Here is a 24,395-nt window from a genome sequence, read left to right as displayed (position 1 = left end):
CACTGATAAGCTAGAAGGCTTCCCTCCAACAGAGAAAGGCTTGGTGGGCTCAGAAGCTTACATACAGTCCTGGATACAGCAAATCTGTATCTGGAATAGATTAGTTACAGGAAAGGCGGAAAAGCGCAAATGCGGGCTTTTAAACCAGAAAGTTGAAAGAGAAGGAAAAACTGCCCAAACTGCCAATAAACTACAATTTCTGGTCCATAAACCACTTCCCTTGTGGTAGATAGGCTACCTAGTGCTTACCACTCCCACTGATAAGCTAGAAGGCTTCCCTCCAACACAGAAAGGCTTGGAGGGACTCAGAAGCTTATAAACAGTCCTGGATATAGCAAATCTGTATATGGACTAGACTAGTTACTGGAAAGGCAGGAAACAAGCTTAGATATTTTTTTTTTTTTTTTTTTTTTTTTTTTTTTACAGAAAAGCAGCTAAAACAACACTAAAAACAATTCAAGTGCAGTGCAAGCTAGCACACTTGAGTGTGTAGCAGTATTAAAGCAAATACAGTTTAAATACAGTTTAAATAAATTGTAAACATTGCTGTCATAGATATGCACCAGGACCTACTGTTGCCTCTCTGCATGTTCTAGTGTACTTCTGTTTTGGGCTGCAGGAAACATTTTAGGCTTATGCATTCCCTGTGCACATACATGCATCTGTAGTCTTGTACTATCATCAGGGGTGGGAGATTGGTGCAATGGTTAAGGTGCTTACCTTAGAATCACAAGATGCAGGGTTTGATTCTCACATGGGGTAATTGGCTAGGCTTAAAATGGCTCATGAGGGCAATTAGCCTAGTACTAAGCTATGAATCTGAATCTATATATTCTGTCAGTCACATTCGCATGTGTTACTTAATGGGATGGCTGTTTTTGTCTTTCAGCATGAGCAAAACATGAACAAAATGCTGCCAGCAGCAGTAGGAGGCAGTAGAGATTGATGGCACAGTGGGGTTTGTTGTATCTTATGTCCTCTCCTGTAGCATATCTGCTGTACCATCTCTGAGTCCTCGACACTAATGTCACGCTTCCCATTTTGTCTTCCTTCTCCAAGCTGCTGCTGTCCTCCACGGGGCTGCAGATAAGTCACCCGATGCCCACTACTACTTTCCTAGCTTAGACTGTGGCTAAGGCTGGTGAGCAGAATGGAATTACCATGCCAGGGTGGGGGGAGGGGTTCAGCCCCTTCCAGTCTCTGGTCCCAGCTGCACCAGAGCTCGAATGCATGGTGGACGCAGTGGTTGTAAGGTTGATGGCATGCTGGGAAGCTCTGAAGACCTGTCCTGCAGTGGTATCACACTCTCTGGAGTGGCTAGACAGTGCCATCAGACCATGAAAAATGGGTTTGGCCAATGACAGCCATAATCGGCAACAGTACCTACTGGGTCCTGGTAAAATCTTTCTGGTGTGATCAGTTGCTGGCAGGCTGCTGGTACTCATCCTGTTCCCCGACACTTGTTTATGCTTTGTTTGCATCTCCCACGTGTCCACATCCACCCATCTGTGGTCTTGTATGTTTTGTGCTTCCGTGTTACCTGACTTCCCCTTCTGTTCACTTTTACTTGTTTTGCACCTTTCCACTCTGCTTGTCTGCTTCTCTCTGTGTAGAGAGTAGGAGCCTTACCCCACAAAAAATGTACCTAATCTCCCCCTACCCTCCTTTATCTTAGTGTCCATACTTTGTTCCGCTTGCTGTACCCCTTCTCTTGCTTTTCCTGGACTCTCCTTTCCATCCCTTTTAATGAACCAGTAAGGTTTCTGGCTTGCTTGACATCCATTCGTAGTTCCTTAGCAGCTTCTGTATGTTCTTTTTCTTTAGGAGCAAGCAGTGTCGGCCTGTCAGTACAAGTGCCAGCATCTCTCTGCTGTACCTTTTCTTTTCTCATGAGTTATGCTTAGTGCAGCGTGAGAACTCTGCCTTCCCCATTTGTATTTTTAGTGCTACATTGATCTCTTTCCCTCACAAAGTTTCCTTTCTGCCTCCTCTAACACCCTGCAGTCTAGCTATCTGCTTGTTCTTGTTGCTTAGTTATTCATGTCAGTTAACACTGCTGTGTACTGTTAACACTGCTGTGCACTGTTAACACTGCTGTGCACTGTTAACACTGCTGTGTACTGTTGCATCTATATCCCATTGAAGGAATGCTGTGTGGATCCCATCCAGCTTGTATTTTTCTTCAGCCAGGATTGTTTTCTCGGCAGAACCTTGGTATACACTTTCTCAATTTATTGTTACACATAGAAAAATCAAACTGGATTTAAACAAAGTCCTGAAACCCGTGAGCATTTTCCGTCTGACAGATGGGACAGATTTAATTCCCAGCAACTGCCACGTCTTTGGAGCAGGCTACCAATTCATGTTAAACAGAGCAGCTCTGTGACACTATTCAAGAGGAACCTGGATAAGTGAATAGTGCACCGGTACTTCGTACTGGGGATAGTGCCCACAACCCTCCTGGACATGGGCAGTCATCACTAAATGCAATCCTGGGGATTGACTAGTACCTCTACGGTATTACATTGGGTTGAATTGGCTAGACTCGAAATGACCTCCAGATCGATAGCCTAGTAATCTCTTATGATGCTATTATCAGTGTTTAGACAGAATAAATTGAATGACATCAGAATATTTGTTGTTAAAGTCATGTTAAAATGTAATACAGTTCTTTGGATAAGCAAAGCACTGAATTAGAAAGGGTGTATGAGTCAACAAGGCATCTGACTTTGTACCACACAGTAGTAGATTACTGAAAAAATAGGGAGGACTTTGGAGTGGGTCCTAGGAAGCTAAGGAAAACCCATTTACTGAGAACTGTGGCACATTTTTATGAAATGGGGTGCTTTCGGATGAAAGGATTGTGACCAGTAAGATACCATAGAAATCAGTAGTGTGCCTGGCCCTTTTTTGTGGGTTTTGTAAGTGACATTGCATAAGCTCTGGAAGGAAGCTTTTGTTTTTTTTTTTCTGGTTGCATTTATGCATCAGTGTTTATACTTCAAATGGTGTCATTATGATGAGGACAGATTAGGCAAGATTGGAGGAATGAGCTAAAACATGGCCCTTTTAAATTCAGAGCAAAACAAATGCAAAATATCTTTGCTGAGCAAAAATCAAGGAAAGGGGCATATGCAGTTAGAAGGGAACAAGTGAAAAAAGGAACCTGAGAGCTGTGTATGCAAGAGCAGCAAAAACGAGTAAGAAGAAGGACCTGAAGGTAGTGGTATCACCCTTGACATTCACATCCCACCCCCACCCCCCTTTAAGGAAAACTCTAACTTCTCCAAAGCCAACTTCATGATTCTCAAGTCAGAAGTAACAAACTTCATGACACCCATGCAGATGGGAACTGGAAGTTCAACTGCTTTATCCTACACTAAGGTGCTGTAAGAGCATATTCACTCGTGCATGGACCGAACCATCCCAAATAGAACCAAGATGCTTTCCTCTAAAAAAAAAAAAAGGAAGCCAATCTGGTGGACCCTGCCATAAACAAGCTGTACAACAGACGGAAGAAACTGCTGCAAAAAAGAGAAAGAACCCAGGATTCAAAAAACTCCCTCACAAGCCTCAGTAGAAAGCTGAGATCCCTCATAAAATCTTCCAAAGCTAGTTGCGAAAACAAAATTGCCAAAGACAACCACAAGGCATTCTATAGCTATGTCAAGAATCTAAATGGCAATACTCAGATCTGCTCTGAGCTACAGCAGAATGGCACCAGATATACTGATCCCAAGGATATTGCCAATATCCCGGCAGATAGACTGAGTGTCAACTTCACCGAAAGAATGCCAAATTCCGGTAATCATGACCACTCGGGTAAAAAACGCACTCTCCAAAACCAAGAATACAGCATCCATGAGTCCAGATGACATCCCGGGCTGTGTACTGCATGAACTAAAAAAAGAACTGGCACCTCACCTATGTGTCATGTTTGATCATAGCCTCACCTCAGGCTTTGTGCCCAGAGAGTGGCGCACAGCTACAGTCATCCCACTCCACAAGGGGGGATCCACTTTGGATCCCAGGAGCTACCGTTCCATCAGTCTGATCAGCCTGATCTTCAAGGCCATGGAATGTATTATCATGGAACTTATAAAAAAAAGACATTGGCAACCTTCAAACACTGGACCCCACCCAGTTTAGGTTCATAAAGGGCTGATTTTGCCTCCTGAACCTGATCAACTTCTTCAAATCAGTCTCCAGAGCTGTGGACAAGGGTAAGGTGGTTCACACAGCCTACTTGGACCTCGCCAAAGCTTTCAACACTATCCCCCACTCTGGAATCATAGATAAACCTACTAAGCTGGGCATTAATCCTTACATCACTTGATGGGTTGCAAACTGGCTTACTGACAGAACACACACTGTAAAAGTAGCCGACTTCAAATCCAGCTCCAGTCAAGTGACACGTGGTGTACCGCAGGGTTCTATCCTGGGACCACTCTTGTTTGACATCTACTTCTCCAAAGTACAGGTCAACATTAAGGGACTTTGGCTTACAAAGTTTGCAGATGACTGCAAGCTGGGAGCCATTATTGAATCCCCAAATGATGTAGATATACTACAAAAGGGCCTTACTGAAACAGATGCCTGGTGCCAGAGCCATGGGCTCAAGATAAATGCCAAAAAATGTATAGTTGTCCCCTTTAGGAAAAACTATGTACCTGTGAATTACCACATAGGTGGCAATACACTAAACACCAAAAGTGTGATAAGGGACCTAGGGACACAGGTGGACAGTGGTTTCGCCTTTGATAACCACATAGCCACAACCTATCTGCCGTCGGAGTATGTTTTTCTGGCCCTACCAGACCTTTATCCTAAAGGTCAAAAGAGCAGGAAAATGTGGCTTTGGTAGTCCAAAGGAGCCCTACCGGATGCTCGTAGTGATCCTTCTGCCAGGGGCAGAGGGGGAAAATCCTTCTACATGGCATACCTCATCACTAAGGGCTTTTCATCCAGAAAAAAGGAGGTCATTGTCCCTTTGTACTCATCCCTCATTAGACCCATTATAGAATACAATGGCCCGTTTGGTATGTACCTCACAAGACATCTGCAACAACTAGAAAGGCCGCAGAAATACCTCACAAAAAGAATCACAGGCCTAAAGCAGATGCCTAATGCCAACCTTCTAAAGAAACTCCAGCTATTCTCTGTCGCATATCGCCTACTCAGAGGCGATCTCTGCCTAACATACAAGGCTATGTCAAACCCAGAGTTGTTGGGCATGCTACTCTTAGAGAAATCCCAATCCATCCAAGCTACACTCTCCAGGGATCTTAACCAAGTTATCACAATGAATAGAACATGCTGGAGGGATAGGTTCCTGACTTAGAGACTCCCCATACTCTGGAATAGGCTGCCCATACATGTCGGGCAGAGTGCCTCAATGGCCCTCTTCAAGAGGAACCTTGACGATTGGATGGGAGATAGGAAATTCACCCGGGGATCGCATCACTCGCCCTGCTAGACAGGGGCCCGGGAAAGTAAATATTTGTGTGAAGCAATAGCCAGGGAATCGTTATGGCTAGGCTTGTGTAGGCCCTAGGGCCGATAGCCTAGTACCTACCTGTGAACCTATGACCCTATGTGAGCAGTTTAACCAATAGAAAACCCGAGTATTGTAGCCAGTGTCATGGGGTACATGGATAAAGCCCCGACTATGACACAGGTGACTAGGGTTTTATTAACTGCTTGGGCATCTAAGGTCCTGGCAAGGGAGGGTGGACATGCACAACTTTCCTCTCCATTTATTCCATGGACAGTATTGCACAACTACCCATTATTCATTTTTTCTTTTCATGCGATATTTCAACATACTGAAAATGTTAGCTGTTTATTCATAAACTAATGATGTTATGTTGTTCTATCTTGACTTCATTCTTGCTGGTTGGATTCGGAGCCGAACCTCGGCTCCGACTCGGCCACATACCAAAGCTCGAGAGCTTCAACTGGCTCAAGGCTACAACCTATCCCATGATACTTAGCGGCTGTTCCCCAGATCTCGTTTACTGCTCGAAGCTTACTTGCTCAGGCTACTAATTACATTTATTATATATCTTTTACTATATTTTTTCTCTATCTTCCTATTAGACTCTATTATACCTTCCCAGTCCAAGTAGAGTGCTCGTGTGTGTATTTGTGTGTGTGTGTTGTTTATTACTTGGGTGTGTCTTCGGCTGTTCTCCTTGGCCCCTTGTTTTTTCTCCTATTCCCCTTAAAGAATCTGTTTAAATTAGAGGATTCTTTCTATTTAGCCCCTTTCTTTCTTCAGGACTTCTTTCCCTTTTCTAAAGGAGTCACCGTTTAAGTTAGAGGCAGCTCCTCGGGTTGGAGGAGACTTGTCGTTTTACTTGGAGACATCTCCTCCTCCCACCCCTTTCCTTTTCTAATTTAAAAAAAAAATCTCTTTCTACTTGGTTTTATCTATTGCAGTTATAGTAGTTATTGTAGTTACTGTTAGCTATTATTATTGTTGTTGCTATTAGTTGATTTACAAGATGTCTAAAAAACCTGTTAAGCACGCGAGACAATCTCGTTTTAAAAAGTGCAATTTATGAACCGAGAAAATGTCTCTAACGGACGGACACACAAGTTGTGTGTATTGTCTAGGAGCAGTCCATATCCAGGACTCTTGCTTCATTTGTCATGGCTTTAGTGAAAGTGTTTTTACAGGAGAGAAAAAACACTAATTTTGAGGGTATTGTTTGAAAGGCCCTTTTGAAGAAGATAATCCGGCCTCAAAATCAGATGAGACAAAAAAGTATGTTTCGTCTGCTCCAGTGACTGAACCGTCAAGCAGTCACAAAGATGCAGTATCTTTGGAGCCGAAGATTCTTGGTTCTGACAAACCTGGCTCTCCCTCGGTTCCATCTGAGTCTTCAAAACCTTTGCGGAGCCGAAAAAGGAGTTAGTCGCCGTCATTGGAGCCAATACACTCGGTGCCACAGTCTCCTCTATTACAGTCTGTGGCAGGTAGTCAGAGGTCATCGACCCATTCCTCTCTGTCCTCCAGGTTATTAGACAATGACGTGGAGTGGGTGGTGAAGAGGTTGCTGCAGACGGTAGCAGAAATTCTTTCAAGCCCAGCCCATCGCATCATGAAGCCGACCACTGTTTCTCAGATACCATCTATTCCTCCTCCTCTGACTTGAATGAGTTCAGAGCCAGAGTATCAGGAAGTCATTGTGCTGGAACCGGCAGAGCCAGTAATCACCCACAATGTCTCTGCTCAGACGTTTGGTCCAATCTCATCAATGCTGTCTTCCATCGAGGGATCTGGGAGCCGACACTCCCTGGTCGGCTCTGGGAGGAGGGGGGGGTGGAGTCGAGTCGGACCCTTGACGGAACCGACTGTCCCACTCAGCGCTTCAGCGCAGGTGAGTTTGGCTCCCACATCAGCATCGGAGCCACCCTCCTCGGAGCTGGGGAGATCTCCCAGTCCTTTGGGACTGGATTCTCTTTCGGCTCAGGATCACAGTGCCTTCGAGGTGTGATGGGGAGCGTGCGCTCCACTGAGTCTGCTCCACCTTCGGCTCCAGTCACTCTTCCCCCTAAAGGGCTGGCATCATCTGCTTCATCATCCCTCCCATCAGCCCAAGAGTAGAGAGTCAGTGCCCCAGAAAGCTCCAATGGGTGGAACCTCCTCTTCAGACACCTGCCCGGAACACCCCCCCCTCCCCCGAGGAGGTACCTTGGAAGAAACAATGTAAGAGGAAGCACACAGTCTCCCCTGAGTCTGTCACCTCTGATAATGACTTAGAAGATTCAGAAGGGTCCCCACGGTCGTCCTCTGAGGATGTATCTTTTTCAGACATCCTTGAGATCCTTAAGCAGAGGGGGGCAGCTGGAAATCCCTCTCCCTTTCTGAGGATGAGTCGGTATACCTGGAGGCATTTGGCTCTCACCCCTCCACCTCTTGGGTGTCCCTGCCCTTCGATCCACTCCTGGGTGTTGAGTCAGAAGGTGTGGGACACTCTCCCGAGTCAGTAGACCCTGTTCCAAGGAGGCCATATAAATTCATTACGGCTCCAGAGGGTAGACAATATTTAACAAAGGGAGTTCCAGTAGATGCGATGGTAGTGGCAGCAGCCACAAAGAAGGAGTTAGCTGAAACTTCTGCATCTGTCTATCCACCGAACGAGGAGTCCCGTACGATGGACAGATACAGGAAGCATATATTCTCCTTAGTGGCCTTTAACTTATGGTCACTGAATTACTTATCACATTTTACCCGACTCTAGAGGGATCTCCTAAAAGAGCTGGGAGATACCCTACAAAGTGCTACAGCCCAGGGTTTATCAGATAAGATAAATTCCTAGCTTGCAGCCTTAACTTCTATCACAAACTCCTCCATGCGCCTTATTTCCTACACAGCTGATGGAGCGAGCACAGCAGCAGGCACAGGAATAGTTAGGAGACATTCCTGGATGCGCCTTTGCAAGTTTGCTGAACCCTTCAGATCTTCATTTATTGATGCCCATTTTGATGGCTCGTCCTTATTCAGGCCAAAAGTAAAAGAGAGACTCACTGGGAGCCAGCAAGATGTCAAGACCCTATCTGCCGTCGGAGTATGTTTTTCTGCCCCTACCAGACCTTAAATCTAAAGGTCAAAAGAGCAGGAAAATGTGGCTTCGGTAGTCCAGAGGAGCCTTACCGGATGCTCGTAGTGATCCTTCTCCCAGGGGCAGAGGGGGGAACAACAGTGGAAGATGCTGTCCACGTGGCAGGGGGGTCCACAGAACCAGGGAGACAGAGATACGTTCTCCGGTCGCCCCTTCCAGCACTCCTGAAAGGAGGCCCGTCTGTCCGCCTCTGGAGGCAGTCTGGGGAAGACTAAATGGGTACAGTCCATTATATCCAGGGGATACAACATTCCTTTCCAGTGCCCACCTTGTCCATCAAAGTCTATCCCAGACATTTCTCCTGGTCAGACGGATCAAGCAACCCTAGAAATTCAAAGGTTGCTAGAAAAAGTGTCATCCAAGAAGTCCCCGCAGACCAGATCAGATCCGGAATTTACTCAAGATTTTTTTTAGTTCCAAAAAAGACAGGTGACTGGAGACCAATATTGGGTCTCAGCAGACTAAACAAGTTGGCAAAGAAGGCAAAGTTCCAGATGGTAACACTGCAGTCTATACTCCCTTTTCTGGGCAAGACAACTGGATGCGCTCTTTAGATCTTCAGAACGCGTACTACTACATAAAGATGGACAGGCACTCCAGAAGATTTCTACGTTTCCGGCTGGGAGCCAGTCATTACCAGTTCAGAGCTCTGCCCCTTGGTCTCACTACAGCCCCCGGAATGTTTAAAAAATTCATGGCAGTAGTCGCGGCTCATCTGAGACGTCAAGGATTCCGGGTGTTTCCATATTTAGATGACTGGCTCGTGACTGCCACCACCAAGCACCTACTAATCAGAGCCAGGGACTCCACCATCCATCTCTGCTCAGATCTAGGCATTACTATAAATACAGAAGAATCTGCCTTGTTGCCATCACAGCGTATTACCTTTGTAGGTGCAGATTTAAACACAAACGATATGGTGCAGAAATTATCCTGAATAACCACAAAAAAAAAAAAAAAAAAAGTGAAATCCACACAGTGCTAGCGTAATAAAACTTTTAATCCACGCTTTCATAACCAAACTTCTTCAGAATAAAATGTACATACTCAACATTACTTTTAAAAACAGTTTTGAAATACTTCACCAATTAACTCATTTTTCCACTTAAATAATTACACAATTAATCAATAAAATTTCTGAACTCAGGAAGTTATTTCCTTATATAGACTCTACAGCCTTTCAAAAAAACATTTAATGTTGACAGCTTCATTTATACCAGGTTTTTTGTCTGAATTAAGTGTAATATGCCATAAAGCCTCCTTTTGTTCAAGATTTGTTTTGAAATTGCCACCCCTGAAGTCGTGACTTCCTTGTTCCAGCACAGAAGACAAAAAATTATTATATGTAGGACAGATGGTAGGTAGTATGCTTATAAAAAGCATTTGCCTTGTTATGATGTTATAGTAATGTTCTTTTATTGTAGTGCATAGGGCTCTTGTAGTCATACCAATGTAGAATGCACTGCAGTGTGCATACATACCAATGTATACAACTCCTTTACTCTTACAGTTAAAATGTCCTGGAACTCTCAAAGTGTAAAGTAGGTGTCCTAAATTAACTAAGGGATCTTCAGAAATATTAATATTCTTACACGGAAACTCAATCAGTCCAAAAGTCCAACCAAGGAACTTCTCAAATATACCATTTATTAGACACATAATTCACAGTTGTAGACAAGTTGACCTAGGTTTCGTCTTGAACTTATACAGACTTCATCAGAACTAACACATCATACTGAAACCACTTCCCTTTATAATACTCTCAGGTTAATTGATTAATTACACTCCCACAAAATTAAAGACACATACCCATCAGACCATACATATACCTAAAAACATATACATATGAAAAATACTAATGCACTGGCAAGACATATTAAGATAAATATAGGTCACAAATTCCAATTTTGTATTATTCAGCAAGTTATTAAGGATAATCAAGGGCATATTTTGGATGTCCATTTAGATATTAGTGAAACTAAGTGGCAAATAAGGTTAAATGCCACTAGTTATCCTGGAATTAATGACCATATTAGTTTAGCCCCATTACTAAGTTAAGATATATACTGGGCTAAAATTTCTGCCATAACATTTGTTTTTATCTAGACATTTTGTAACTTATATTGTTGGATTAACAAATCAAATTATTTTATTATTCATTTTGTACTGATTTTATCTTACATATTTTTATATGTTTATTTTTATATAATATTATAGTATGTTTTTATTCATGGTTTTAGCTTATATATGTTTTAGGTATATGTATGGTCTGATGGGTATGTGTCTTTAATCAATTAACCTGGGAGTGTTATAAAGGGAAGTGGTTTCAGTATGATGTGTTAGTTCTGATGAAGTCTGTATAAGTTCAAGACAAAACCTAGGTCAAGTTGTCTACAATTGTCAATTGTGTGTCTAATAAATGGTATATTTGAGAAGTTCCTTGGTTGGACTGATTTGGACTGATCGAGTTTCCGTGTAAGAATATTGGTTCTTCAGTTTATCTGGATTTTTTGTTTGGCATCATGGAATCTGGGGCGGCCAATTCAGACATCATGGAGCTACTACTCAAAATTAATGAACAATTGTCTGAGCATACGGAGCAAATCAAAACTTTGGTGGAGCAACAACAGGCATCATCCCTTGGCTCCCCCAAAAATTTGGGTAGTCTAGGTAGTCTGGGCTTACCGTTAACACAGCCTACTCCCACAACAAGTAATAAGTCTGTTAATAAGGAGGCGAATGCCAATGAACATGTCAATGTACAGACCAGTAAGAGAAATGTTTTAGCAGCTAGTGGTTTTATGGAAAATCATTTGGATAAAATGCAGTGGAAAAATCTAAAATTTGATTTTCAGAATGGTTCAAATAGTCATAAAACAGGCTCAAAAGTAAACCTGACTTTAGTAGAACAATTAAAAAGTTTTGAAAAGAAATTGCATACTATGAAAAAGCTCCAGTTAGAAAACGGATATTTGAGTAGGAATATTGAACTAGAATTAGTGCCTCGGGGACTAAGATTATGGAGATATCCAAATGGTATTTCTGGGAACGAGGCAGTGATCCAGGAAGTACATAAGCTTTTTGATCAAACAGGGTTGGAGTTAATGAGAATAATGATAAAATACAATGACGAAGTTATAGCTCGTTTAATGAATGAATTGGAGCAGGACAATGACACTATACTAAGTGATTTGAATTTCGAGCATTATTTAACCAATTATCAAAACATTTTAAATACAGTTGAAAATGACTGTTATACTATATTCCAAAGGAAAACACGTAAAATACAGAGGGATACTGATGAATATCGTAATCGGAGGATGTATCCCTTGTCTAAGGGTAATTGTAATTACATGGAATCAGCAACTGGTAATCTAAATGAAAAAGAAGGGGAAATGATGTCATCACGAAGGGACGCGCATCTCCAGCATGACGAACACGCTATGGAAGAGGGTCCGAGGCGTTCTGAATGGCTGCTTAACCGAGAAGGGAATTACTCACAACGGATGAGAGAGGAGACTTGAGTGACATGTGGACCAGGGAGCCAGACCTAAGAAATGGGGTCCGCAACGAAAACAGCACGAGGATTTTTGCCAGGACTGGAGATAGAAGCGTCGGGTGGTTTGGCCCATATGACGGTTCGATCGAGAACATCAAGTGTGGGTGGTAGAATTGAAGACAAACTATGGTTAGGGAACATTGGCGAGTTAGCAAAATTTCAACCCATGGAGGTATTAGCAGTAGTAATGGATGCTGAAGGGGTGGATGGACCCCCTAGTAGCGAAATGACTGATTCGTTATTAAATGTAAGTATTTACCAGACTGTAGATACCACAATGAATGATGGTTTAGATGTAATGGTTTTATCTGGTTCAAAGTATTGTGATGCAAACAATTGTGTGACTATTAATGGAACAAATGAAGTTTATTTTAACAGTGAAACAAATTTTTCGACTGAGACTAGCGTAATTACTGATCTGCATTTAGTAAATAATAAGGCTGGATTGTTATTTAATACCAATACTGATATGAATAATGTTATAAACATTTTAGAAGACAGCGAGAATAATTTAGACATTAGCGAGTTAATTGATTTAATACAAGAAGCGAATTATGTTACAGGCCCTAGTGAACCCATTATTATATTTAATCAACATGGGGATTTTAAAGTGTACAATTATTCTAGTAAGTCAATAGAGGTTAAACACGCTGAATTATTATCTAAAGGATTTACCTTTATTCCTGGTAGGAAAGGTAATATTACTGATGTGCTTATTGACTTAAAGTATTTAACTAGGAAAATGAATATTAAAATGAGTTTTTTTCCGGATGGACACGTAAATACTAATGTTCTAAAGAGACCTAGCAAATTTAATCCTATCACAAATAATACAGTGATGATGTTTGAGAAGGCCTGTGAATTAGAAATGCGGGAATACTTCAAAGGCAATATGAACAACAAAGTGAAAAATGTGTATAGTAATTTGACTGATGAAGAAGTAGTAGTGCTTAATGAGCTTATCACAGATAAGGACATTCGTTTTATGAAGCCTGACAAGGGCAATGGAGTAGTGATTATGGATAAAAATGACTACTCAGACTATATGTTTAGGATGGTAACAGGGGAAGCATATGAAGAAATAACTTTAAATGAAATTCCTGTGGCCTATTCAAAGATCGACCTGATGCTAAAGGATATGCTTTATCAAGGACAAATCAATGAAATGAATTTTGAGTATTTGGTGAATAATTTTCCAGTAATAAGCAATATTTTTGGCATTCCTAAAATTCACAAGGGTCTGACTGATGTTTCTTTCAGACCGATTGTGGATGGTAAAAGGAATAAAACTTGCTTTATAAGTAAATATTTAGATTTTCATCTCCAAGGGGGGGGGGTTAAAAATGTTCAATTACATTACTAAGGACTCATGGCATTTTTTATCCCAACTAAATGATGTGAGAATAGGCCCTTCAACTATTTTACTTACTATTGATGTTTGTAATTTATATTCAGTGATTCCTAATAGTATTGGGCTAGAATGGTTGGAGAATCAGCTAAATAAGATAGGGTCATTTGATCAGGATCAAATAAATGTTTTTGTATCCCTTATGGACATGGTATTAAACAACAATTTTTTGTTTTTTGAGGGCAGCTACTATAAGCAGGCTACCGGAGTAGCAATGGGGGCAGCTTGTGCCCCCGTTTATGGAAATTATGTTATGTCCTATTGGGAACAAGAATATGTGTTTCAAAGTGATTTTAATAAATTCATCCAGAAATATATGCGATTTTTGGATGATATTTTTATAATTTGGGATGGTGACATTCAGAGGTTGGAAGCATTCCTGGAATATATTAACAGTTCGGTCGATTTTTTAAAATTTACCTTTGTTTATAGTTATACTGAAATAAATTATTTAGATGTCCATTTGACAGTTGATAACGATAAAAGGAGTCTTATATCAAATATTTATAGAAAACCTACCTTTTCAATTCTTATTTGAATATCAGAGCTGGCACCCTGACCACCAGAAAAGGGCTATAATTAAAGGGCAGATGGTCAGGGCTGCCAGAATGGTTAATAACTACTTAAATTTTGAAAAGGAACTAGATTTTATTACAGGAATGTTTTTGAAAAGAGGTTACCCCGAGACCCTGGTACAAGCTATTAAGGTGGAGATTGTAGATAAAAGAAAGGGAGGGATTTATCAGCCCATATTAAAAAATGGTACAGACATAGGTGAGTTGTTGGTTGAATTTGAAGTGAAAAAGGAAAATAAAATTAAGGAAGGTTTGTTTTTTATAACCACATATAATTGTGATACGGAATCTATGGTGAGGATAATACAGAGGAATTGGGATTTATTGAAATTAGATACTAGTGTATATAGTAAATTAAGAGCCTCTCCCATTAATGTACATAGAAAGGATAGATCTTTTAAAAAACTATTAGAGGGTAGTAAGTTAAAACTGACATCTAGGTCTTGTAGACCGGTTGGGAATTTTAAGTGTGGCAGATGTAATAAATGCAAGTATATTCTTACATCAGGAAATAGGATTAAATTAGGGAAAGAAATTATATTTATTAATAGACATTATGATTGCTATAGCAGAAATGTGGTGTATTTAGCTAACTGCAATCCGTGTCCAGCGTTTTATATTGGAAAAAACTGTCGTACACTTAGAGAAAGGATAGGGTAGCATTTGCTGGACATTAAACATATGAAAAATACTAATGCACTGGCAAGACATATTAAGATAAATATAGGTCACGAATTCCAATTTTGTATTATTCAGCAAGTTATTAAGGATAATCAAGGGCATATTTTGGATGTCCATTTAGATATTAGTGAAACTAAGTGGCAAATAAGGTTAAATGCCACTAGTTATCCTGGAATTAATGACCATATTAGTTTAGCCCCATTACTAAAGTTAAGATATATACTGGGCTAAAATTTCTGCCATAACATTTGTTTTTATCTAGACATTTTGTAACTTATATTGTTGGATTAACAAATCAAATTATTTTATTATTCATTTTGTACTGATTTTATCTTACGTATTTTTATATGTTTATTTTTATGTAATATTATAGTATGTTTTTATTCATGGTTTTAGCTTATATATGTTTTTAGGTATATGTATGGTCTGATGGGTATGCGTCTTTAATTTTGTGGGAGTGTAATTAATCAATTAACCTGGGAGTGTTATAAAGGGAAGTGGTTTCAGTATGATGTGTTAGTTCTGATGAAGTCTGTATAAGTTCAAGACGAAACCTAGGTCAACTTGTCTACAATTGTGAATTGTGTGTCTAATAAATGGTATATTTGAGAAGTTCCTTGGTTGGACTGATTTGGACTGATCGAGTTTCCGTGTAAGAATATTGGTTCTTCAGTTTATCTGGATTTTTTGTTTGGCATCTTCAGAAATATGTCTGCATATGTTACAATTCCCACACTTGTTACATTTTTTTGTGTACTATTGGGACAATATCCCACTTTGTTTCTCTCTCTTTCAAAAATATGTTTCAAATTGTTTTGATTTTTATATACAAACCTCAGTTAGGTCCCTACAATAGATTGTACATCTTTATTTCCCTCTAGAATTTTCCAGTTGTCAGAAATAATATTTCTGAAAATACCACTGTCTACTGTCATATCCAAAACAGAAGTAATTACCAGCATCTGATGTATTCCTGTCTTGGTTCTGTTTTTTCTTAGTGTTAGAAAGCCCAGACGCAAGGATAGCTGGAAAGAGACGTGTCCCTGTTCTGTATAACATATTCAGCCTGCTCTTTTAACAGGGTCTTACTATACTCTCTTTCAACAAACAAGGTAATAAATTCTATTTCCTTCAAAAAGTCACCCATTTCACTTGTCATTTGACTAGCTCTTATGAGCTGTCCTTTTGGAATGTTATTCTTCATATAGCGAGGGTGCATGCTGGTATAATGCAAGTAAATGTTCACAAAGGATGGCACTGCAGGGGCATATTTTCTTGTTAAATAAAAAAATATATATTGTTTAATAGAACATTTTTTAATTCACAGTAAAAATTGCTTTCAGAATTATTAAATGTGGAAAATTTGTTATATAGAACAGGGACAAGTCTCTTTCCAGCTCTCCTTGAGTCTGGGTTTTCTAACACTAAGACAAAACAGAACCAAGACAGGAATACATCAGATGTTGGTAATTACTTCTGTTTTGGATATGACAGTAGACAGTGGTATTATCAGAAATATTATTTCTGACAACTGGAAAATTCTAGAGGGAAATAAAGATTTACAATCTATTGTAGGGACCCAACTGAGGTTTGTATATAAAAATCAAAACAATTTGAAAAATATGTTTGAGAGAGAGAGAAACAAAGTGGGATATTGTCCCAATAGTACACGGAAAAAATGGGGCATGTACAAGTGTGGGAATTGCAACATATGCAGATATATTTCTGAAGGTCCCTTAGTTAATTTAGAACACCTACCTTACACTTTGAGAATTCCAAGACATTTTAACTGTAAGAGTAAAGGAGTTGTGTACATTGGTATGTGTGCACATTGCAGTGCATTCTACATTGGTATGACTACAAGAGCCCTATGCAATAGAATAAAAGAACATTACTATAACATCAGAAAACAAAACAAGACAAATGCTTCTTATAAGCGTACTACCATCTGTCCTACATATAATACATTTTTGTTTTCTGTGCTGGAAAAAGGAAGTCACGACTTCAGGGGTGGCAATTTCAAAACAAATCTTGAACAAAAGGAGGCTTTATGGTAGATTAGACTTAATTCAGACAAAAAACTGGTATAAATGATGCTGTCAACATTAAATGTTTTCTGAAAGACCGTAGAGTCTATATAAGGACATAACTTCCTGAGTTCAGAAATTTTATTGATTAATTGTATAATTGTTTAAGTGGAAAAATGAGTTCATTGGTGAAGTATTTCAAAACTGCTTTTAAAAGTGATGTTGAGTATGTACATTTTATTCTGAAGAAGTTTGGTTATGAAAGCGTGGATTAAAAGTTTTATTACGCTAGCATTGTTTGGATTTCACTTTGTTTTTCCTGTATCTTACAAACGATATGGTAGCAAAATTGCCTCGAGAGAATACAAATGCTACGCAGTCAAGTATCTATCCTACTCAAAAAGAAAAAGGTACAAGCAAAATTCGTCCTCAAGGTCTTAGGCTCAATGGCAGCAGCGATAATACTAGTCCCACTAGCACGACTACACATGCGGATATTACAGTGGCCAATCTTCGCTCAGTGGTCCATACAGGAGTTACCCATGTCTCACAAGATTCTCATTATGGATGCCTGCGAGAGGAACCTACTTTGGTGTCTTCAATCCACTCAGGTAACAATGGGCAGACCATTTGTACTTCCCCAACCTGTTGCTATAGTAACCACAGATGCGTCCCAGATAGGGTGGGGTGGGGGCTATTATCTGGGACAGACTGTCCAAGGGGTTTGGAAAGATCACGAGTACCATTTGCATATCAGTGTCCTAGAGATGAGGGCGGTGATTTTGGAGTTGCAGGCATTTCAGAATTCTCTTCCCATGGGGACTATTGCAATTCAGACAGACAATATGTCAGTGGTATGGTACATCAACAAACAGGGGGGAACCAGATCCTATCCCCTATGTCGAGAGGCCCAGGAAGTTTGGCAATGGGCTATTTCTTCTCAGCGCTTTGTGGCGGCAATGCACATCCCGGAGAAATTCAGCGTAATAGCAGATAGGCCAAGCAGACCAATTCTCATGTCTCACAAGTAGTCCCTAAATCAGGAAGTTGTGAATCAAATTTTTCACAAATGGGGCCAGCCTTGATGCAACCTTTTTGCCACTCCATTCACTGCCAAATGCAGCAACTACTTTGCCCTCATTTCCCCTCCGGGAGAGTCACTGAGGGATGCACTTGTCCACAATTGGCCCCCGGGACTTCTGTACGCTTTTCCCCTGTTTCCATCGATTCTGAAGGTTATTCAGAAAGCCAAGTCGTTGAGTCGCAGATTAATTCTCATTGCTCCTTATTGGCCTCATCAGATTTGGTTCCCCTTCCTTTGGCCCCACCTTCAGGAGGACCCATGGATCCTGGACCCAGTGCTGGATCTTCTGACGTATCAGTCAGGAACGCTCCATCCTGCTTTTCAGAGCCTCAATAGGTTCATAGGTTCGTACTAGGCTATCTGCCCTAGGGCATTTATAAGCCTAGCCAGAGTGTGTGTGGCTTTCACCACCCCTTAGGATGAGAATACTACGCCCATTTAGGGTTTAGTTTTCTGTGCCTCTGTCTAGTAGTGATACAGAGATGACCCCCGGGGTAAACCTACGATTTCCCATCCACTCGTCAAGATTTCTCTTGAATAGAGTTAGTGAGGGGCTCTGCCTAACATGGATTGGGGTTCTGTTCCAGAGTGTAAGGAGCCTCTGGGTTATGAATCTGTCCCTCCAGCACGTCCTATTTATTTCTGTGTTGAGGTTTAAGTCTCTTGCTCTCGTGGCTCTGAGGGATTTGGATTTTCTGAGGTGGAGCATGTCCATTAATTCCGGATTGGACATGGCCTTGTACGTCAGGCACAGATCACCTCTGAGTAGGCGGTATGCGACTGAATAGAGCTGGAGTTTCTTCAGTCGGGCAGCATATGACATATGTTTAAAACCCTTTATCCTCTTGGTGACTAACTTTTGGGGTCTTTCCAACTGCTGCAGGTGTCGGGTAAGATACATCCCAAATGGGGCATTGTACTCAATCATTGGCCTGATAAGAGAAGAGTACAGGGGCACAATGACCTCTCTTGATCTAGATGTGAAACCCTTCATGATAAGGTGGGCAATATAGAAGGTCTTCTTAACCACTTTGGCAATGTGAGTGTCAAATGAGAGGTTACTGTCAACCTGGGTCCCTAGGTCCCTGATTACCTGGATTACCACCTATGTGGTAATTTGTGGGTACCTTGTTTTTCCCAAAGGGTATGACTATACAATTTTTGGCGTTCAGCTTAAGGCCATGGCTCTGGCACCAATTATCCATTTCTGTGAGGCCTCTCTGAAGGATGCTTGTGTCCGCTGGAGTATCAATTATGGCACCCAGTTTGCAGTCATCTGCGAACTTTGTCAGCCACAATCCCCCTATGTTTGCCTGTACCATGGAAAAATAAATGCCGAACAAGAGGGGTCCCAGGACTGAGCCCTGTGGGACACCGCTTGTGACCGGCTTAGAGTCTGACATAGCTCCAGCAACTCTGACCCTGTGGGTTCTGTCCTTGAGCCAGTTTGCAACCCATCTTGTGACATATGGGTTTACATTTAAGCTGGTGAGTTTGTCTATGATGCCCGAGTGGGATTTTGTGTCAAAGGCTTTTGCAAGGTCAAGGTAGGCTGTGTGAACTGCCTTACCTTCATCAATGGCCTTAGTGACTGTTTCAAAAAAGTCGACCAAGTTCAAAAGGCAGGATCTGCCCTTGACAAAGCCAAATTGGGTAGGATCCAATGTCTGTAGGTCCCCGATATCTTTGTTTATGAGTTCCATAATGATCCTCTCCATAGCTTTGCAGACCAGGCTCGTCAAGCTTATGAGGCTGTAATTTCCAGGGTCCGTAGAAGCACTGCCTGTGTGAAGTGGGACCACTGTTGCCGTACGCCACTCTTTGGGTACGTATCCTGTAGTAAGGCTAAGATTAAACAGCAGCCTTATGTGTGGGTTTAGTTCCTCTTGGAATTCATGTAGCACACAGCCCGGGACACCGTCCGGTCCCATTGATGCTGTGTTTTTAGCTTTAGAGAGGGCGGCTCTCACCTGGGCATCTGAGATGTTTGGGAGGCTACACTCTGCTGGGATAGTTATTTCTCCTTTTGGGGGGGAAGGGGAGGAGAAATTTGCACTGAACCTGTCTGCCAGAATGTTGGCAATGTCAGTGGGTTCAGTGTATTTTGTGTCATTTTGGACTAACTCTGAGCATATCTGGGAGTTTCCACCCAGGTTTCTAACATAGCTAAAGAAGGCCTTGTGTTTGTCTTTTGTGATTTTTCTCTCGAAGTTGGCCTTGGATGATTTTATGAGTGATCGTAGTTTTTTGCTAGTACTGATCAGAGATGCCTTCCCTTTTAGGGATTTTGCTCTATCATGTAGTAGCTTCCTCCTCCTGTTGTAAAGTTTGTTTATGGCTGGGGTCCACCAGACCGGGCGCCTGCCTTTGGGGGAATGGGTCTTGGTTTTATTTGGGATTGCATGATCCATGCATTCTTGAAGGTGCCCGTAGAAGGCATTTGTAAAGGATTCAGCAGTGTGGGTTGTGGATGTCCTTCAAGAATGCAACTGCAGTCATAACATGTGGGTTGTCCTGCCTCAGGCAGCTCTCAGTCGGCCGGATTCCAAAGTCTGGGTCCGACGTCGGCTTATGTCGCATTTCTGTCCGACGTCAGAGCGGCTGGAGTACATAAGCATCAGCCGACGCCATTTTCTTCAGTCTCTCTTGTCGCGGTGCCCAAAGCAGAAGCAGTTCGCAAGTGCCGGTCGGTCAGCTCCTGTATTCTTCGATACCGAAGTCATCAAAAAAGCTAAGTACCCCATTGGGGACCTTTTCTTGCCTCAGCTGATGTCAGAAATAACTGAAAAAGTTAACAATTGTCTTTCTTGTGGTAAACAAATATCTCATAAGGATTTTCACTCTTACTGTCTTCTTTGCCTGGGCCCAGACCACGACGTCTTGGCCTGTGTAGCCTGTGCTCGCTTCAACAAGCGCACTCTCAGGCGCCGGGCAGAGTTCGCTGAAGACTTTTTTGCCGATAAATTTGCTTACAACATGCCGTCGGATCTTCCGACATCGCAAACTCCCAAAAAGCGAAAAGATCGGGACCGACATCCTCGGCCCGCGTCTACCACCGACTCCACGCCAAAACCTAACGCGAGTGCTCCGGTTCCCTCTGAGACTGTCTCTCCACCGCTCCGAACCGAAGACACAGCATTACCGACGACTCCAATTCCGGACATCACTCCGACGCCAGTTATCGATTTTCCTCCGGATACCGAAACCGAGGAAATGCCCGAGACCATTGCTGTAGACAAGTTCACTCCTGCACGTGGAGCTGCCAGGCCTCCTATGGCCATGTCTATTAAGGCCTACACTAAGGCTAAGGCAGCCAGCAAGACAAAGCATATTACTTCTAAATCCTTACCTCAGCCTACTCCAGAGACACAAATTATGTCCATGGCTGCTGATTTAATTTCCATGATTAGAGGTTCACAGGCCCATCCTGAGAGAGGATCCCAGCCTCCTTCTGATAAAAGGCCCAGGGTTGAACCCTCTGAACCTATTCCTTCAGATGAAGACTCTGAGGGCTCTGTCCACTCTGATAGCCAGGAAGAGCTCTTCCAGACCTATGAGGACTCGGATGCAGAAGATTCCATCCCCTCGGCCTCCCCTCCTGAGGATATTTCTTTTGGGGAAGTTCTGCACACCATGAGGGAACATTTCAAGTGGCAAGGTCAGGAATATTCTGTTTCTAGGAAACGCCTGAGGACTTTCCTTAAGAAGCCCCAGCACAGGCCCTTAGCTATTCCTCCTGTACTTGATGTTCTGGATGATCTATATTCTGACTCTAGTGCTACCCCTGATTCTCTTCCTCCTGCTCCAGCCAAGCCAGACAGGTATTACAGGGTCCCAGAAACTCATTCCCATTTATTCAGGGCCCATTCTGCTGATTTGGAAACTATTTCACAGGGGCCTAAAGGAGTTTCAGCCTCCACCTCTAAAAATCCATTGCCCTCCAACAGGGAGGCCAGGTCACTAGAGAGATGGGGTAAAAAGGTTTACACATCCACTACCTTATTTATGAGAGCTTTAAATTGCCTTTTTCATATGTTACAATATCAGGATTACCTTTTAGAAGATTTACAAAAAACTTTAGCCACTCCTGATCCTTTAGACAGGAGGACTTTGCAGGAAGCTGTACATAACACTCAGCAAGTAAGCAACCACTTCCTGCAGTGTGGATATGATGCACTGGAAGCTTCATGTAGGGCAGCTATGACAGGGGCAGTCATTCGTAGACATGCTTGGTTAAAAGATCAACCTCTACCAGATCATGTAAAAGCAAAACTTCTGGATGCACCTTTGGAAAAGAACAATCTTTTTGGTGCGAATGCTAAGGATGTGTTAAAGACCATCGAAGAAAAAGCAAAATCAGTTCAGACGGTGAAAGATTTCCTCCAAGTTCAACCCCCCAGATTCAGTAGGAATTGGCCTTCTAAAAACTGGTCCTTTCCTAACACAGAAAAGTTTCAAAGGGGTAAGAACAGACGTGGCCGAGGAAGAGGCCAATACAGAGGCCCTTACAGGGGACGACAATGGCAGCCAGGAAACCAAAGAAGTGACGCAGGGGTTTCACCTGCCCCACAACCACAATCTCAATGACTTTCCTCTACTACCGCCTACCAGGGAACAAATAAAAGCTCCCTTGGGCAGGAAATTATCTCTGTTTGCAGAAAATTGGCACAGACTGACAAAGGACAAATGGATTTTGGACATTATAGACCGAGGGTACAGGTTTCATTTTCATACCTTACCAAAAAAACAAGGCATGCCAAACCTACCACAAAACCAGAGGGCAGAGGCTATCAAGCAAATCACTCTGCTGACTCGGATGAAAGCAATAGAAAGAGTTCCACAACAAGAACAAGACCAGAGGTTTTACTCAAGACTGTTCCTTGTTCCAAGAAAAGTATCTCAATGGAGACCAATACTGGACTTGTCCACATTAAACACCTTTCTCATAGTACCAAAGTTCAAAATGCTGACTCTACAGCAACTCCTTCCCATGCTGGGCAAGGGGTCTTGGCTGATTACTCTGGACCTCAAGGAGGCATACCTGCATGTCCCTATCAGACACAGCTGCAGAAGATACCTCAGATTTCTTGCAGGACCAGAGCATTATCAATTCTCAGCATTGCCATTTGGCTTATCTACTGCACCCAGAGTATTCACAAAATGCCTGGCTTCAGTAATTGCTCATTGCAGGCTCCAGGGATACAAATTTACCCGCACCTGGACGACTGCCTCATACAAGCGGACGACAAATTGATGTTGACAAAAAACCTGGATTATGTCATACGATTACTTCAAGCTCTGGGATACACAGTCAACTTCCAAAAGTCAAGACTGCAGCCATCCCAGCAAATAATCTTCTTAGGAGCCAAACTAGACACAGCCTCTCAGATGGCTTACCTGACAGAAGACAAGCAAGAGAAGTTAACTCATTACTTCAAAGGTTTAGCAAAACTCACCCAGATGACTGCAAGGAGATTCCTACAGGCCCTGGGTTACATGGCATCCTGCATTCTCCTGGTTCCATTAGCAAGACTACACATGAGAAAGCTTCAATGGTACCTAAAAAGCATTTGGTCTCAACACAGCAACAACTTGGAGACAATCATACCGCTCATTCCATGCCTACAAAAGGAATTCCTATGGTGGGCCTCGGTGAGCCAGTCAAACACAGGTATGTCATTCAAAAAACCACAGATAACACAGACCATGACCACAGACGCCTCAGACCTTGGATGGGGGACGCACATGGAAGACAGGTGTATACAAGGACAATGGTCTCCAAAGGAAACACATCTGCATATAAACCAAAAGGAAATGCTGGCAGTAATGCATGCCGTCGAGGCTTTTCAACACCAACTCCAGCAAGGCCATTTACTGATACGGACAGACAACACCACTGTGATGTGGTACATGCAAGGGACACCCACTCTTACTCCCTTTGCAGACTGACAATGCATCTTTGGGAGAAATCACCGAGTCTAAACATCCAGTTACAATCCCAGTTTGTCCCAGGAAAAGACAATGTGTTGGCGGACAGCCTAAGCAGGAATTTCACAGATCCACACGAGTGGAGGTTACATCCGAAGGCCTTCAGACAACTCACTTCGACATGGGGCAAGCCAGAAGTGGACCTATTTGCCTCTCATCTCAACCATCTTCTACCAAAATTCTGCACAAGGACATATCATCCAAAAGCTTGGAAAATAGATGCCCTCTCATTCAACTGGAACTCACTAACAATCTATGCATTCCCAACTCTACCACTGATGACCTCAGTATTACTAAAGATCAAAGCAGAGACCCCCAAGGGAATCATAATAGCTCTGGACTGGCCAAGACAACACTGGTACCCACTACTACGGAGCATATGTCACACCAGGAGGTGGGCCCTTCCCCAATGGCCTCTACTTCTGACTCAACACAACTTCGAA

At 42.2% G+C, this 24,395-nt stretch overlaps 1 protein-coding gene across 3 annotated transcripts in view; it reads left to right on the top strand.

The window, feature by feature from the left end:
• Window positions 1–24,395, top strand: part of KLHL17 (kelch like family member 17) — a 1,233,332-nt gene that overhangs the window by 357,490 nt on the left and 851,447 nt on the right. The window contains exon 1 of one of the 3 annotated variants that reach the window (XM_044063098.1): window positions 15,850–15,965. The exons of the other annotated variants lie outside the window; for them this stretch is intronic. The gene's annotated coding sequence lies outside the window, so the exon portion shown is untranslated. Of the gene's footprint in view, window positions 1–15,849; window positions 15,966–24,395 lie in introns of those variants that run through there. 3 annotated transcript variants of the gene reach the window in all.

This window comes from Protopterus annectens, chromosome 2.part1 (genome assembly GCF_019279795.1).
Source record: "Protopterus annectens isolate FY-2018-M chromosome 2.part1, PAN1.0, whole genome shotgun sequence".
Lineage (NCBI taxonomy): Eukaryota > Metazoa > Chordata > Ceratodontiformes > Protopteridae > Protopterus > Protopterus annectens.
This window is presented reverse-complemented; position numbering and strand designations above follow the sequence as displayed.